This window comes from Pseudophryne corroboree, chromosome 1 (assembly GCF_028390025.1).
Source record: "Pseudophryne corroboree isolate aPseCor3 chromosome 1, aPseCor3.hap2, whole genome shotgun sequence".
NCBI lineage: Eukaryota > Metazoa > Chordata > Amphibia > Anura > Myobatrachidae > Pseudophryne > Pseudophryne corroboree.
The window spans coordinates 1086988798-1087002687 of NC_086444.1; positions in this window are offsets into that span (position 1 = coordinate 1086988798).

Consider the following 13890-nt stretch of genomic DNA (forward strand, 5'->3'; position numbering starts at 1 on the left):
GGGGCGTGGCCTAATACAGGGGGGCGTGGTGAGTCACGCCCCCTGTACATTGAAAGCGCCGCTTGAATGCTGAGCGGTGCGCGATGACGTCATCGCGCACCGCACAGCAAAAGGTCCTCTCCACGAAGAGAAACTAGACGCTATGCGTCTAGTTCCCTTCGTGGAGAGGACCTTTGCTGTGCGGTGCGCGATGACGTCATCGCGCACCGCTCAGCAGTTACTCTCTACGAAGGGAAACTAGACGCATAGCGTCTAGTTCCCTTCACAGGAGACGACAGCAGCGGACGGGGGACACAGCGGGCAGCAGTGGCGGATCTTGCCACGGTGCGGCGCCCTCCGGATGGCGCCAGCGCCCTCCGGAAGGCGGCGCCCCGGGCAAAAGTCCTGCTTGTCCGTGGCAAGAACCGCCACTGCTGGTAATGTATGATTGCCATCACCTGTGGTGAGCTAGTTAAGTGATAAGAAAGGTGTTTCACCACAGGTGATGGCAATCATACATTACCAGGAAAGTCCAGGAACAGAGCATTTTCTCCCTCATGGAGAGGGTCAGGTAGGCAAGTATGAGCAAGGTTGACAGGTCAAAAGGTCATTTGGTGTCTACCTTTTCACTGACGACCTATCATCCGGATACCTGTTACAATACTTTGCAGCATAAAACATGTATTAGACAACAGGAAAACATGAACCACAGCGACAGAATTATTGGCTTGGATATTATCATACCCTCCAACTGTACCTTTGTAATAGGTACAGTACCTTTTTTTCATGGTCTGTACCGATTTTTGGCTCTCCAAACTTCCATTGAAAGTATAGGAAAAGGGGCGGGGCCACGCCTGCTTTACCCGCGGCCACGACCCTTTTTCTGATTTGTACCGATTTTTCTGTGTAAAATGTTGGAGGGTATGTATTATGGAAATAAAAAATGCATGAACACAACCTCCTACTCTAAAGGGCCCCATACACTAGAACGATAATGCCTGATTTCATCCGATTCCGACCTTTCGGGCCGATAAATCGGATGAAAAGTGGAAAATCGGATATGTTTTACATACGTTCTGATCAGATGAGCGGTCCCGTGAGCATCGGATCGGAGTCCCTAGGTCGTTAGTGCTGCACTCGTGATATGTCAGATTTCGCAGGCATTGCTGGGATCGCATAAGATACATCATATGCAAAAGGACCGCACACGATGTATCCTATGCGATCCTGCCGCCCGGGAGGCTGTCAGGAGGTTCAAAGGAAATCGTATGCGACATGAGGGTCCGACATGTCGCTGTAGTGTATGGGGCCCTTCAGTCAGCCATATGCCGAGGGGACACCAGATTCATCTTGCACCAGGGGCGGAACTACTGGCGGGGCAGGCAGTGCAGTGCACTGGGGCCCCGCCGCACTAAAGGGCCCACAGCCGCCGGCCGGCATTTAGAACAGATTGCCATGCGGACGAACGTCCGCATGTCAATCTGCTGTCTCCTCTCCCTCCCTGCTGTGGTGCCTGCTCCCCCGCCCCCCCCCCCTCCTATGTGTTGGAGGGACACGAGCGCATCGCGCGTCTCTCCTGTGTCCCTCCTGGCTCTCCCCCCGGCCGATCTAAGGAAGCATGTGCCGTTCGTGAGCTCTGATTGGCTCACGAACGGCACTTCCTTCATTAGACCGGTCGGGGGGAGAGCCAGGAGGAGGGACACAGGAGAGACGCGCGATGCGCTCGTGTCCCTCCAACACATAGAGGGGGGAGGGGGGGCCGGGGGAGTAGGCACTGCGGCATATACCTGGCACTGGGGGGACAGATCTGGCACTGGGGACATATACCTGGCACTGGGGACATATACCTGGCACTGGGGGGGCATATACCCGGCACTGAGGGCATGTACCTGGCACTGGGGGGGCATATACCCGGCACTGGGGGGGGGCATATACCTGGCACTGGGGTCATGTACCTGGCACTGGGGGCATATACCTGGCACTGGGGGGGGGAATATACCTGGCACTGGGGGGGAGGCATATACCCAGCACTGGAGGCATATACCTGGCACTGGGGGGGAAGCAGGCACTGGGGGGGAATATCTGGCACTGGGGACATATACCCGGCATTGGGGGGGCATATACCCGGCACTGGGGGCATATACCCGGCACTGGGGGGGGAATATCTGGCACTGGGGGCATATACCTGGCACTGGGAGCATATAACTGGCACTGGGGGGGCATGTACCTGGCACTGGGGGCATATACCTGGCACTGGGGGCATATACCTGGCACTGGGGGGGAATATCTGGCACTGTGGGAGAATATCTGGCACTGGGGGGGCATATACCCGGCACTGGGGGCATATACCCGGCACTGGGAACATATACCTGGCACTGGGGGGGAAGCAGGCACTGGGGGGGAATATCTGGCACTAGGGGCATATACCTGGCACTGGGAGCATATAACTGGCACTGGGGGGGGCATGTACTTGGCACTGGGGGCATATACCTGGCACTGGGGGCATATACCTGGCACTGGGGGCATATACCTGGCACTGGGGGGGAATATCTGACACTGTGGGAGAATATCTGGCACTAGGGGGGGCATATACCCGGCACTGGGGGCATATACCCGGCACTGGGAACATATACCTGGCACTGGGGGGGAAGCAGGCACTGGGGGGGGAATATCTGGCACTGGGGGCATATACCTGGCACTGGGGGCATATAACTGGCACTGGGGGGGGCATGTACCTGGCACTGGGGGCATATACCTGGCACTGGGGGCATATACCTGGCACTGGGGGGGAATATCTGGCACTGTGGGAGAATATCTGGCACTGGGTGCATATACCTGGCACTGTGGGGGAATATCTGGCACTGGGAGCATATATGGCACTGGGAGCACGGCCCTAGCAACAAGCACTACTCACTAGCAACGAGCGTGACACCCAGTGCATGAAACCCCTGGCAACGAGCATGACATCCTGGCACCGTGCATGGAACCAAGTGCATGAAACCCCTGGCAACAAGCAAGTAATTTAAAAGTAATTGGAAGCCTTACTGTAGAACTTAATGTGTAATGGGCATTACGGTGTGTGGCATAATGTATCACGGACATTGCGGTGTGTGTCATAATGTTTCAGGCATTACGGTGTGTTGTATACTATATCACGGGCATTGTGGTATGTGGTATAATGTCTCAGGATCATTGTGGTTTGTGTCATACCGTGTCACAGACATTGTATGTGCTATAATGTATCAGGGGCATTGCAGTGTGTAGCATAATGTATAACGGGCAATGCGGCGCACGCATTTTTCTACCTTTGCTAGTGCCAATTACGGGGTGTATGGGGGGGGGGGGGCGCCGAAGGATTTTTTGGCTTGGGGGAGAAAAATTTCTAGTTACGCCACTGGTCACAATGACTCATTGTATGTCATGCCGCAGCCGCACACCAGCGCTCCCGTGACCCGCCCGTTCTAAGGAACGATTCTGGCCACCCGCACACGAAGGAGGGAGGTGGGACCGTCCCTCCCTCCCTCATATACAAACAGGTCACAGTCTCTCAGTGAAGGAGAGAGCCGCAGCAGCGCTTTGTTACTGGTGGAGGCGCTGCTGCTGCTGCTCCTCTGCTTCACTATAGGCTGTCTCTGAGAACAGCCTATAGGGAAGCAGAGGGGCAGCAGCAGCAGCGCCTCCACCAGTAACACAGCGCTGCTGCGGCTCCCTCCTTCACCTCCCTCCTCCTTCTTCTCTACTGCCCGGAAAGCTGCACCGAGGAGCATGAGTCAACAGAGAGGGTAAGTATAATTCTTTCTTTCTTTCTTTCTTTCTTTCTTTCTTTCTTTCTTTCTTTCTTTCTTTCTTTCTTTCGCCTGCCGCAATGTGTAAAAAGGGGGGACTGCCTGCCGCTATGTATAAAAATGGGGAATCTGCATGCCGCAATGTAAAAATGGGGAATCTGCCTGCCGCAATGTAAAAATGGGGAATCTGCCTGCCGCAATGTAAAAATGGGGAATCTGCCTGCCGCAATGTAAAAATGGGGAATCTGCCTGCCGCAATGTGTAAAAATGGGGAATCTGCCTGCCGCTATGTATAAAAATGGGGAATCTGCCTGCCGCTATGTATAAAAATGGGGAATCTGCCTGCCGCTATGTGTAAAAAGGTAGAATCTGCCTGCCGTAATGTGTAAAAAGGGCACGCTATCTGCCGTTATGTGTAAAAGTGTATGGTGTCTGCCGTAATGTGTAAAATGGGGACGCTGTCTGCCGTAATGTGTAAAATGGGGACGCTGTCTGCCGTAATGTGTAAAAAGTGTACGCTGTCTGCCGCTATGTGTAACGAGGGCACGCTGTCTGCCGCTATGTGTAACGAGGGCACGCTGTCTGCCATTGTGTAAAAAGTGTATGCTGTCTGCCGCTATGTGTAACGAGGGCACGCTGTCTGCCGTTATGTGTAAAAAGTGCACGCTGTCTGCCGTTATGTGTAAAAAGGGGAATCTGTTCGCTGTAAGGAGTAAAAGGGTCTCTACCTGGTGTAGTGGTGCTACTGTGCGGCGTAATTTGAAGAATGGAGACTACTGTGCACCGTTTTATGAATTGGTATTATTTTGTGGACACACCCCTTCCCCACGAAGCCACGCCACTACGGCGCGCACTGCCCATGGGGTGGACTTGGATGGGATGGGGGGGGCCCAAAGCATTTTGTTGCACCTGGGCCCACCGCTTGCTTGTTCCGCCACTGTCTTGCACCCAGCATGGGTGAATCAGACTTGCATACCTCCCAACATGACCCTCTTCAGGAGGGACAGAATGCTCTGCTCCTGCACTTCCCTCTTAATTTATGATAGCCATCACCTGTGCTGTAACACCTTTCTATCCAGTCACCTGTTCAACACAGGCGGCGGCAATCATACACTAAGAGGAAAGTCCAGTTGCAGAGCATTGTGTCCCTCCTGGAGAGGGTCATGTTGGAGGTATGGGCTTGCTTGGTGCTATGTGTCCCCTCGGTATACAGATGACTCTGGCTGAACTACCGTGACCTACTAGCTACAAAATTCTCTGCTGCTGGACTCTCCTCTTAATGTACTGGGGTGGCCGCTGCTCAGTGAAATACAGCAGCGCCACTGATCCCCAGGTAAGGCAACTAGCACATATATTATAAATGTGTGTTTAATGGTGCTAACTGCTGCTACACCCACCCAGCATCTGCCAATGGTCACCTGTGTTAAAACCAGGGCCGTAACCAGGGTGGTGCAGCACATAACGTATTTGCTCCGTGGGTGTAACTGCCCACATCCACCCGCGATCCTCTTTGTATGCCCCGTCAGCTGCTGGGTCATTAGACCCGCTGCCATGTAGCTCCCTGCTCTGAACTGCAGTGACCGGTGTGGCAGCTGCTAGTAATCCGGAGCCACATCGCAAAGCCCGGTATCCCCTCACCAATCCACTCTTATCCCAGGGAGAGACTCACCTGCGCTGCACTCCCCAGTATCCAGACCTGAACACTGCCCAGCAGGTACCATGCGGCCTCACACCCCACCAAGAGGCCAGTGCAGGGCACAGGAATCCTGTCTAGCGGAGCTGCTGCCATGTCCCATAACTGCCTTCAGCAGAGCTTGACCTGGAAGAGCGGACGCACACTCGCTCCGCAGTCACCGTGTGTGTGTGAGAGGCTCCTGTTACTCTGAGGCTTCACCCACACCACCTACAGCTCACTGCCCTGTTAGGTCAAAGCAGCTCACATCCCTGCTGGGCACTAAGTGGCATATCCCTGGGGTTCCTCTGATCCTTGGGGCCCAGTACAAGTGCCCCCTTTGACCTCCCCTGTCACTGGCCCTGGATATAGGTCTGCCTTCCATCCTACTTTTTACACAAACTAACTTGTTTTTGTATCATTTCAGCACGGTGAGGACCCACTTTCTGTCATCTTTGGGCCGTGCCCAGCGCTCCCTGAGCAGCTGGGCAGTCCCCAGCTTAATCCCCCCACTGAATAGAGATAACTCGCTGCAGAGCAGAGCAGCGGGTGATCAAAGACTCCCTCAACTCCCCCCACCCGCGGGACAATGCTGCCCTTCAGGAGGGACAGTGTCCGAATAGCAGGAGTGTCCTGCTGGAATCGATATGTCTAAACGGGCATACACCTGGGGCCTAATACAGACCTGATCACAGCAGCAATTTTTTTTAGCTAATTGGCAAAACCATGTGAACTGCAGGGAGCGGGGGGTGGGGGGGTGGAGATGTAACATGTGCAGAGAGAGTTAGATTTGGGTAGGTTATTTTGTTTCTGTGCAGGGTAAATACTGGCTGCTGTAATTTACACTACAATTTAGATTTCAGTTTGAACACACCCCACCCAAATCTAACTCTCTCTGCACATGTTACATACCCCCCCCCCCCCCCCCAGTGCACATGGTTTTGACCATTAGGGATCACATGTGGACCTTTTAAAATGTGTCAGTGTGTAATTAATACACCTGTGCACTTGCTTGGTTACCTGCAAAACATGCACTGTGTGTGCCCCCGAGGACCGAGTTTGAGAACCTCTGATTTAGTGCATATCGGTAGAAAACATAGTGCATATCGCACCATGGGGGTCATTCCAACCCGATCGCTCGCTGCAGTTTCTCGTAGCGCAGCGTTCGGGTCAGATCTGCGCATCGTTGCCTAGCGATTGCTTGGCGGGAGGAGGCTGGATGGCGGCTTTAAGTTCACCGTTTATGGGGGGGCGGGCCACGGCGGCTGCGTGATGTCACACGCAGCCACTGTGGGCCGGGGAGCGACAAGTAGCTCCAGGCCAGCACGCTAAAGCTGCGCTGGTTGGGGGTTACTCTTGAATTGCACTTCTGCGGGGGGGGGGGGGGGGGGGCACTGACATGCGGGCAGACTAGCCCCGTGCTGGGCGTCCCCCCGCATGCCTGGGAAGATGATCGTAGCTGTGCCAAATTTAGCACAGCTACGATCAACTCGGAATGACCCCCTATATGTATACACCTTGCGATGCCGATGCGCTGTCACACGGGGTTGGCATCGCAAGAAAGAATAGACTGTGCAGGCAGGTCAATTTTGATTAGAAAGTGTAGAATCTAGTTTCTAGTATAGTCAAAATCGCACCATGGGAGTAATTCAGACCTGATTGCTCGCTAGTGTTTTTGCAGCGCTGCGATCAGGTCAGAACTGCGCATGCGTATGTACCACAATGCGCAGGCACGACGCACAGGTACAAAGCGGGTCGCCGCTCAGCGATGGGTTTGTGTGAAGAATCCATTTACACGGTCATTCTCAAGGAGATTGTCAGGAAGAAGGCATTTGTGGGTGTCAACTGACCGTTTTCAGGGAGTGGTTGGAAAAACGCAGGCGTGTCCATGCGTTTGCAGGGCGGGTGTCTGACATCAATTCATACTTGCCTACTCTCCCGGAATGGCCGTGAGGCTCCCGAAAATCGGTTGACCCTCCCGGCCCCCCGGAAGAGCAGGCAAGTCTCCCGATTCGTGGGGTCCCCCCCTGCCCGTCCGGCCACTTAGTGTTTAAAGTGGGCGGTCCGGGCAGTTGATGACGCGATTCTTGATGAATCGCGTCATCATAGCCACGCCCCCTGCAGTGTAATGCCGCGATCGCGGCATTACAGAGCGGGGGCGTGGCTTAGAAGAGGCCTCGTTGTGGTCACGCCCTAGCTCCGCCCCCGCCCCCGCCCCGTCCTTTCTTCGCCTCCGGCCCACCCCCTCCACGACGTCACAGCCTCCCTGCCCGCCCCCTGAGACGACCTGGCTGCTCTCTCCCGCAGAGAGCAGCCAGAAAGTAGGTAAGTATGCATCAATTCCAGTCCCAGACAGGCTGAAGTGATTGCAGCGGCTGAGTAAGTCCTGGGCTACTCAGAAACTGCACAAAATATTTTTGTACCGCTCGGCTGCACATGCGATCGCACACTTGCACAGCTAAAATACACTCCCCGGTGGGTGGCGACTATGCGAACACAGGACTGCAAAAAACAGCTAGCAAGTGATCAGGTCTGAATTACCCCCCATGTTTACAGTCAATATCGGTGGTTCTCGGCTCTGGGGAGTTAAAGGGAAATCGCAAGGTCAAAATCGGCATTTAACCCTTATCTGTAAACTCACATATTATATGTTTGGCAATACTTTGGGTATTGTAGACTGCACTATAAAAGTACATTCTATTGCAACAAACTTCCCTCAGCTATATGCAAAATAATATGTTACATTCTTTCTCTAATATTGTGTATACATTCATGGTGATATATTACTGATAATTGATTAAAACAAAATTAACATTGGCTAGAGTACAAGATCTTTATGGCACTGAGAGTGGCTCCAATATAATGCACATATGAACCACCACTGATAAATGTGTGTGTTTGTGACTTCCAATTACAATAAAAGTTATATTTGAATTAAGTAGTGCCCCAGCCAATAGAGTTCTCTGTCCCTCTCTCATAACCTGTTTATTTATTACTCTTGGGAGCACCACCATTTTTTCTATGTTGACCATACATGATTACATGTAAATGTGTACTATTCCATAATTATCACCTTATATACCGGTTTAATACTTTTAGTCCAATACGAGGGAACCAGTGTGCCTGTCCAACTCCCCCACCCCTTTATTTTGTGAAGTCTGAATTGCAATTGTGAAATTTGTACTGTATTATGGGGTCTATTCATGAAGCAATGAAAGAGTGGAGAAGTGAGCAAGTGGGGAAGTTGCCCATGGCAACAAATCAGCTTTGAAGTAACATTCATAATTTGCGTACTAAAAAAATTGCAGAGTAGCTGGTTGGTTGCCATGGGCAACTTCTCCACTGGCTCACTTCTTCACTCTTGTCACTGCTTCATGAATAGACCCCTGTACAAGAACATAAGAAGCGCTGTCTGTAAATCTGGAGCTGGGGTTGAGAGAGAGAGAGAGAGAGAGAGAGAGAGAGAGAGTGTGTGTGTGTGTGTGTGTGTGTGTGTGTGTGTGTGTGTGTGTGTGTGTGTGTGTGTGTGTGTGTGTGTGTGTGTGTGTGTAGGTTACATGCATGCATAGGGGGTAAATTTACTAAGATGGGAGCTCTATTTAAGATGGGATGTTGCCCATAGCAACCAATCAGATTCCAGGTATTATCTTCTAGAAGGTGCTAGATAAATGAGAAGTAGAATCTGATTGGTTGCTATGGGCAACCTTCCATCTTAAATAGAACTCCCATCTTAGTAAATTTACCCCATAGAGTCCCATCTTCTGAGGAAAGTCCTCACTCCCTCCCACAGCTGTAGCAGCAATGGGACTTCTCCTAGTACTAGTGTATGTCTATTACCACAGCCTCACATGCCAGTCACTAACACTACACTACACAGCCAGGGCAGCAGAGGGCACACCTACTCTCCGCAGTCACCTGTGCAGTCCTAAAAAATGCATTGAAGTAAATTAATTCCATTTGATGTCACAATCTCCAGAACACCACCCTCATCATAATGTGTTATAAACTGGCATCATGAATAGGGAACATTTATATTTTATTATGGACCTTGTGATGAGACAACCTGCTTCTGCTTCAAACAGAAAGAGCTGTTTGTGGGTGGGATGTACCAACCTCTTGCGATACACATCGCGATGACACTAATCGCATATGTACTAACATATGCAATTAGAACTGCAAAGGGCAGCTCTCCCGATAAGAGATGCCTATTGCGATGGCCATCGGCCCCATGACTTCTGGGTTTATGACCCAGGAGTCATCTGCGCAAGCGCAGTGATGCGGTGGCCACGGGGTGTGCTGGAAGGGATCCAATCAGATCCCTCTGACAGCACTGATGCAGAAAGAAGCGTATAGACTTGTATAGGGTAATGCCAGCTGACATTACCCTCCGCATCAGCAACCCAGCGGCTGGGCGTTAGTACATATGGAAATGCTGTAAAGCCCAGAAAACAGGGATTTTACCACATTTTCCTGTTAATACATCCTGCCCTGTTTGTGAAAGGTTACTATGTACTGGGTATATGATGCTGTCAAATGACGTTGGCTCCCACTTTGTAGGCTCACTTTGGTAGTGTGGTGACTAGTATGCACTTACCTTGTCAGCAAAATAGTCTGTCCCATCAAGTCATCAGGAATAGTAAAAAATAATTATTTATCATATTACATATATTTTATATAAGGGGCTTTACTGTGCGGTAGAATATGAATTGGTGCTATTCTATGGCTATGCCCCAAAGGCCCTGTTTCAAATATGGGAGGTGGATCCAATTCTCTTTGTGGCACAGGGCACCAAAATGTCAAGTTAAGGCACTGGTTAAAACACCTTTCTCATCTATCTATTAGTACAAGACAGGTGACTGCAGTCGTAAATCAGTTGGGAAGTCCAGGTGCAGGGCATTTTGTACCTGCTGGAAGGGGTCATGTTGGGGGATCTACCAAGCCAACGGGATCCGGTCTGAAGATCGACAGTGTCTAGGTCGACAATGTTTAGGTCGACCACTATAGGTCGACAGTCACTAGGTCGACATGGATGGAAGGTCGACAGGGTTTCTAGGTCGACATGTGCTAGGTGACAGGTCTAAAGGTCGACATGTTTTTTTTAAATTTGTATTTTTGGGGGGATTTTTGCATACTTAACGATCCACGTGGACTACGATTGGAACGGTAAAGTGTGCCGAGCAAAGCGGTAGCGGAGTGAAGCGGTGCACTAATTTGGGATCCCGGTAACTTTACGAAGAAAACGACAAAAAAAAACCTCATGTCGACCTTTAGACCTGTCGACCTAGCACATGTCGACCTAGAAACCCTGTCGACCTTCCATCCATGTCGACCTAGTGACTGTCGACCTATAGTGGTCAACCTAAACATTGTCGACCTAGACACTGTCGATAAAACGAACCACACCCCAAGCCAACACCCAAGCAGACAGTATATCCTTGTGTATCAATGCCTATAGACTGTAAAGGTGCATACACACGGAGAGATTTTGACTATGAGAGATTTTGACTAACTTTTCCCTTGAACTGGCAGTAGGAGATTTTGACTAATTTTACCAGAGATTTTGTCTAACTATGCAAGAGATTTTGGCTATGGGAGATTTTGGCTATGGGAGATTTTGACTATCTCATTTAAATAAGGGGATGAGTGTCATATATAGGACGATTTTACAGGGTGGCTGGTATTTAAATAGCTAAAAGTAAAAAAAAAAATTTACGTGGGGTCCCCCCTCCTATGTAAAACCAGCCTCGGGCTCTTTAAGCCAGTCCTGGTTGTTAAAATACAGAGGAAAAAATGAGTAGGGTTACCCCATATTTAGACAACCAGCACCGGGCTCTGCGTCCGGTCCTAGTTTAAAAAATACGGGGGACAAAAGACATAGGGGTCCCCTGTATTTTTAAAACCAGCACCGGGCTCCACTAGCCAGGGAGATAATGCCACAGCCGGTGGACACTTTTATATTGGTCCCTGTGGCCGTGCCATTACCCCCCCAACTAGTCACCCCTGGCCGGGGTACACTGGAGTGAGGACCCCTTAAATCAAGGGCCCCCGCCCCCTCCAGCCACCCAAGGGCCAGGGGTGAAGCCCGAGGCTGTCCCCCCCATCCGTGGGCGGTGGATGGGAGGCTGATAGCCTTTCAATAGTAATATTGTTCTTTACAGGTGGCCTACAGGTCCCAGCAAGCCTGCCCCAGCATGCTGGCACTTGGAGAACCACAAGTTCCAGCATGCCCGGACATAAAGGGCCCGCTGGCACCTGAAGTCCACCTGTAAAGAAAATATTGAAAAAAAACCACGACACATTCTTTAAAAAATCCTTTATTAAACTGGGTCTTCATCTGGGGGCGGCGGCCTTTAAGCTCTTTTGCATGGCCGCTGCCTTCCCAGGGCTTCCGGCGTCTTCACCTGGGGGGGCGCCACCTCCCCAGGGCTTCTGGGGTCTTGCTCCGGCGTCTTCACCTGGTGGGCGGCGGCTGCTAAGCTCTTTTGCATAGCCGCCGCCCATCCAGGACTTCCACGACGTCTTCACCTGGGAGGCGGCGGCCTTTAAGCTCTTTTGCATGGTCGCCGCCTTCCCAGGACTTTCAGCATCTTCACCTGGCGGGCGGCGGCTGCTAAGCTCTTTTGCATAGCCGCCGCCCATCCAGGACTTCCACGGCGTCTTCAGGCTTCAGGAGCTCTTCTCCGCTCCTCCTCCGCCGTCGGACTGAAAGCCGCTGCCTCGCGCTGACTTATATAAGTCAGCGGGAGGGGGCAGGGCGATGATGCGGCGAGCCGTGATTGGCTCGCGGCGGCCATCTTGAATTTCAAAAATGACGCTGAGGCGCCATTTTTGAAACTGGTACCGCTCCGCTGCCAAACTCTGCAAGATAAAGGTAAATGTCCGCTGCCCGCACCGCCGCCCACACCGCCACCGCAACCCGCCGCCGCCCGCACCACCGCCACAACCCGCCACCGCCCACACCGCCACCGCAACCCGCCGCCGCCCGCACCGCCGCCACAACCCGCCGCCGCCCGCACCACCGCCTGCAACATCGCTATCGCTGGGAAAAATCACTGGCCTCTTAGCGATTTTAACTAACTTTACCAGCGACATAGTCTAAATTGACTTGCCTGCACAGTCTATTTTTCCCAGCGATAGCGACCTAGCGGGGACGCGCATCACTATCGCTGCCTGTATACACACGGAGCGATCTGCACTAACTTTCTGAGCGATTTTGACTATCTAGTCAAAATCGCTCAGTTATATCGCTCCGTGTGTATGCACCTTTTGCTTGCGAGCAGGGCCCTCTTACCTCTATGACTGTCTATTATTACCCTGTTTTGTTTTATCACTGTTTGTTCCCAATTTTAAAGTGCAAAGGAAAATGCTGGCTCTATATAAGTAACTTAAATAATAAGCCATCATCACCATCGCATATCACTGCACCAGCCCTTTAGCACCCGCATGATACACACCCCATGACTGTGTGTACGCATCCATACCTAGCTCAGCCACATTTCTACAAACTTGAAGATTCAGCTAAGCACAGAGCTGCTTGGATCCCTTCTGACAGGTGTAGTATGTATTGCTGGCGGTCGGGCTCCGGCATACCGACAGTTGAGCGAGCGCAAATGAGCCCCTTGCGGGCTCACAGCGCTCGGCGCGCTGTGGGCACAGTGGTGCGATATGCGTGCCGCGCTATCTATTCTCACTCCAGGGGGGTCGTGGACCCCCAAGAAGGAGAAGAATGGTTGGTATGCCGGCGGTCAGGATTCCGGTGCCGGTATGCTGGTCGCCGGGAGCCCGACTGACCGGCAAAGTGAAGACCACCCCTTCTGATGGATAGTTATGGGTCAATAGGTTGATCTTTAAACTGTCGACCTTTTCAACGTCGACCTATCTTCTGGATACCCCGGTAGCTTTCGTGTGTTAGCTGATAGAGGCTTATTTTGTGTGCAGTCTATGGAGGTGTGAGCAGAATTTATTTTTTGATTAGCATTAACTTATTCAGCACTGGCATATTGCATTGCGCATTACAAGCAGAATCAACCTACTGTAATAGGCAATGAAATATGCAACGTAATCTGCCAACCTCAGGCACTAAAGATAATAATGCACAGTTTTCACGATATGGGTCATCTCAGATGACATTGTAAAGCAGAGGGTGTGGCTATGATGATGTGATTCAGTGCTCACGGCTGCCTGGACCTCCCTTTTTACTCTGGAAGTGGGCGTCACCAGTCTGATGTATGCTTTTCCGGGGAGTCAGGAGTGCCACCTGAGACTCAGGAGCCTCCTGGACGTTCCAGGAGAGTAGGCAAGTATGATTTGGATTTGAGAGGGGTGTGTCCAAACTCAAATCTAAATTGCTGAGTAGAAATAAAGCTGTCCAGAGCTGCCCAGCATTTGTGGGCAACATGCAAAAGCAACCAGTATTTACCCTGCATGCAAAAATATAAATAAATATATTTGCAC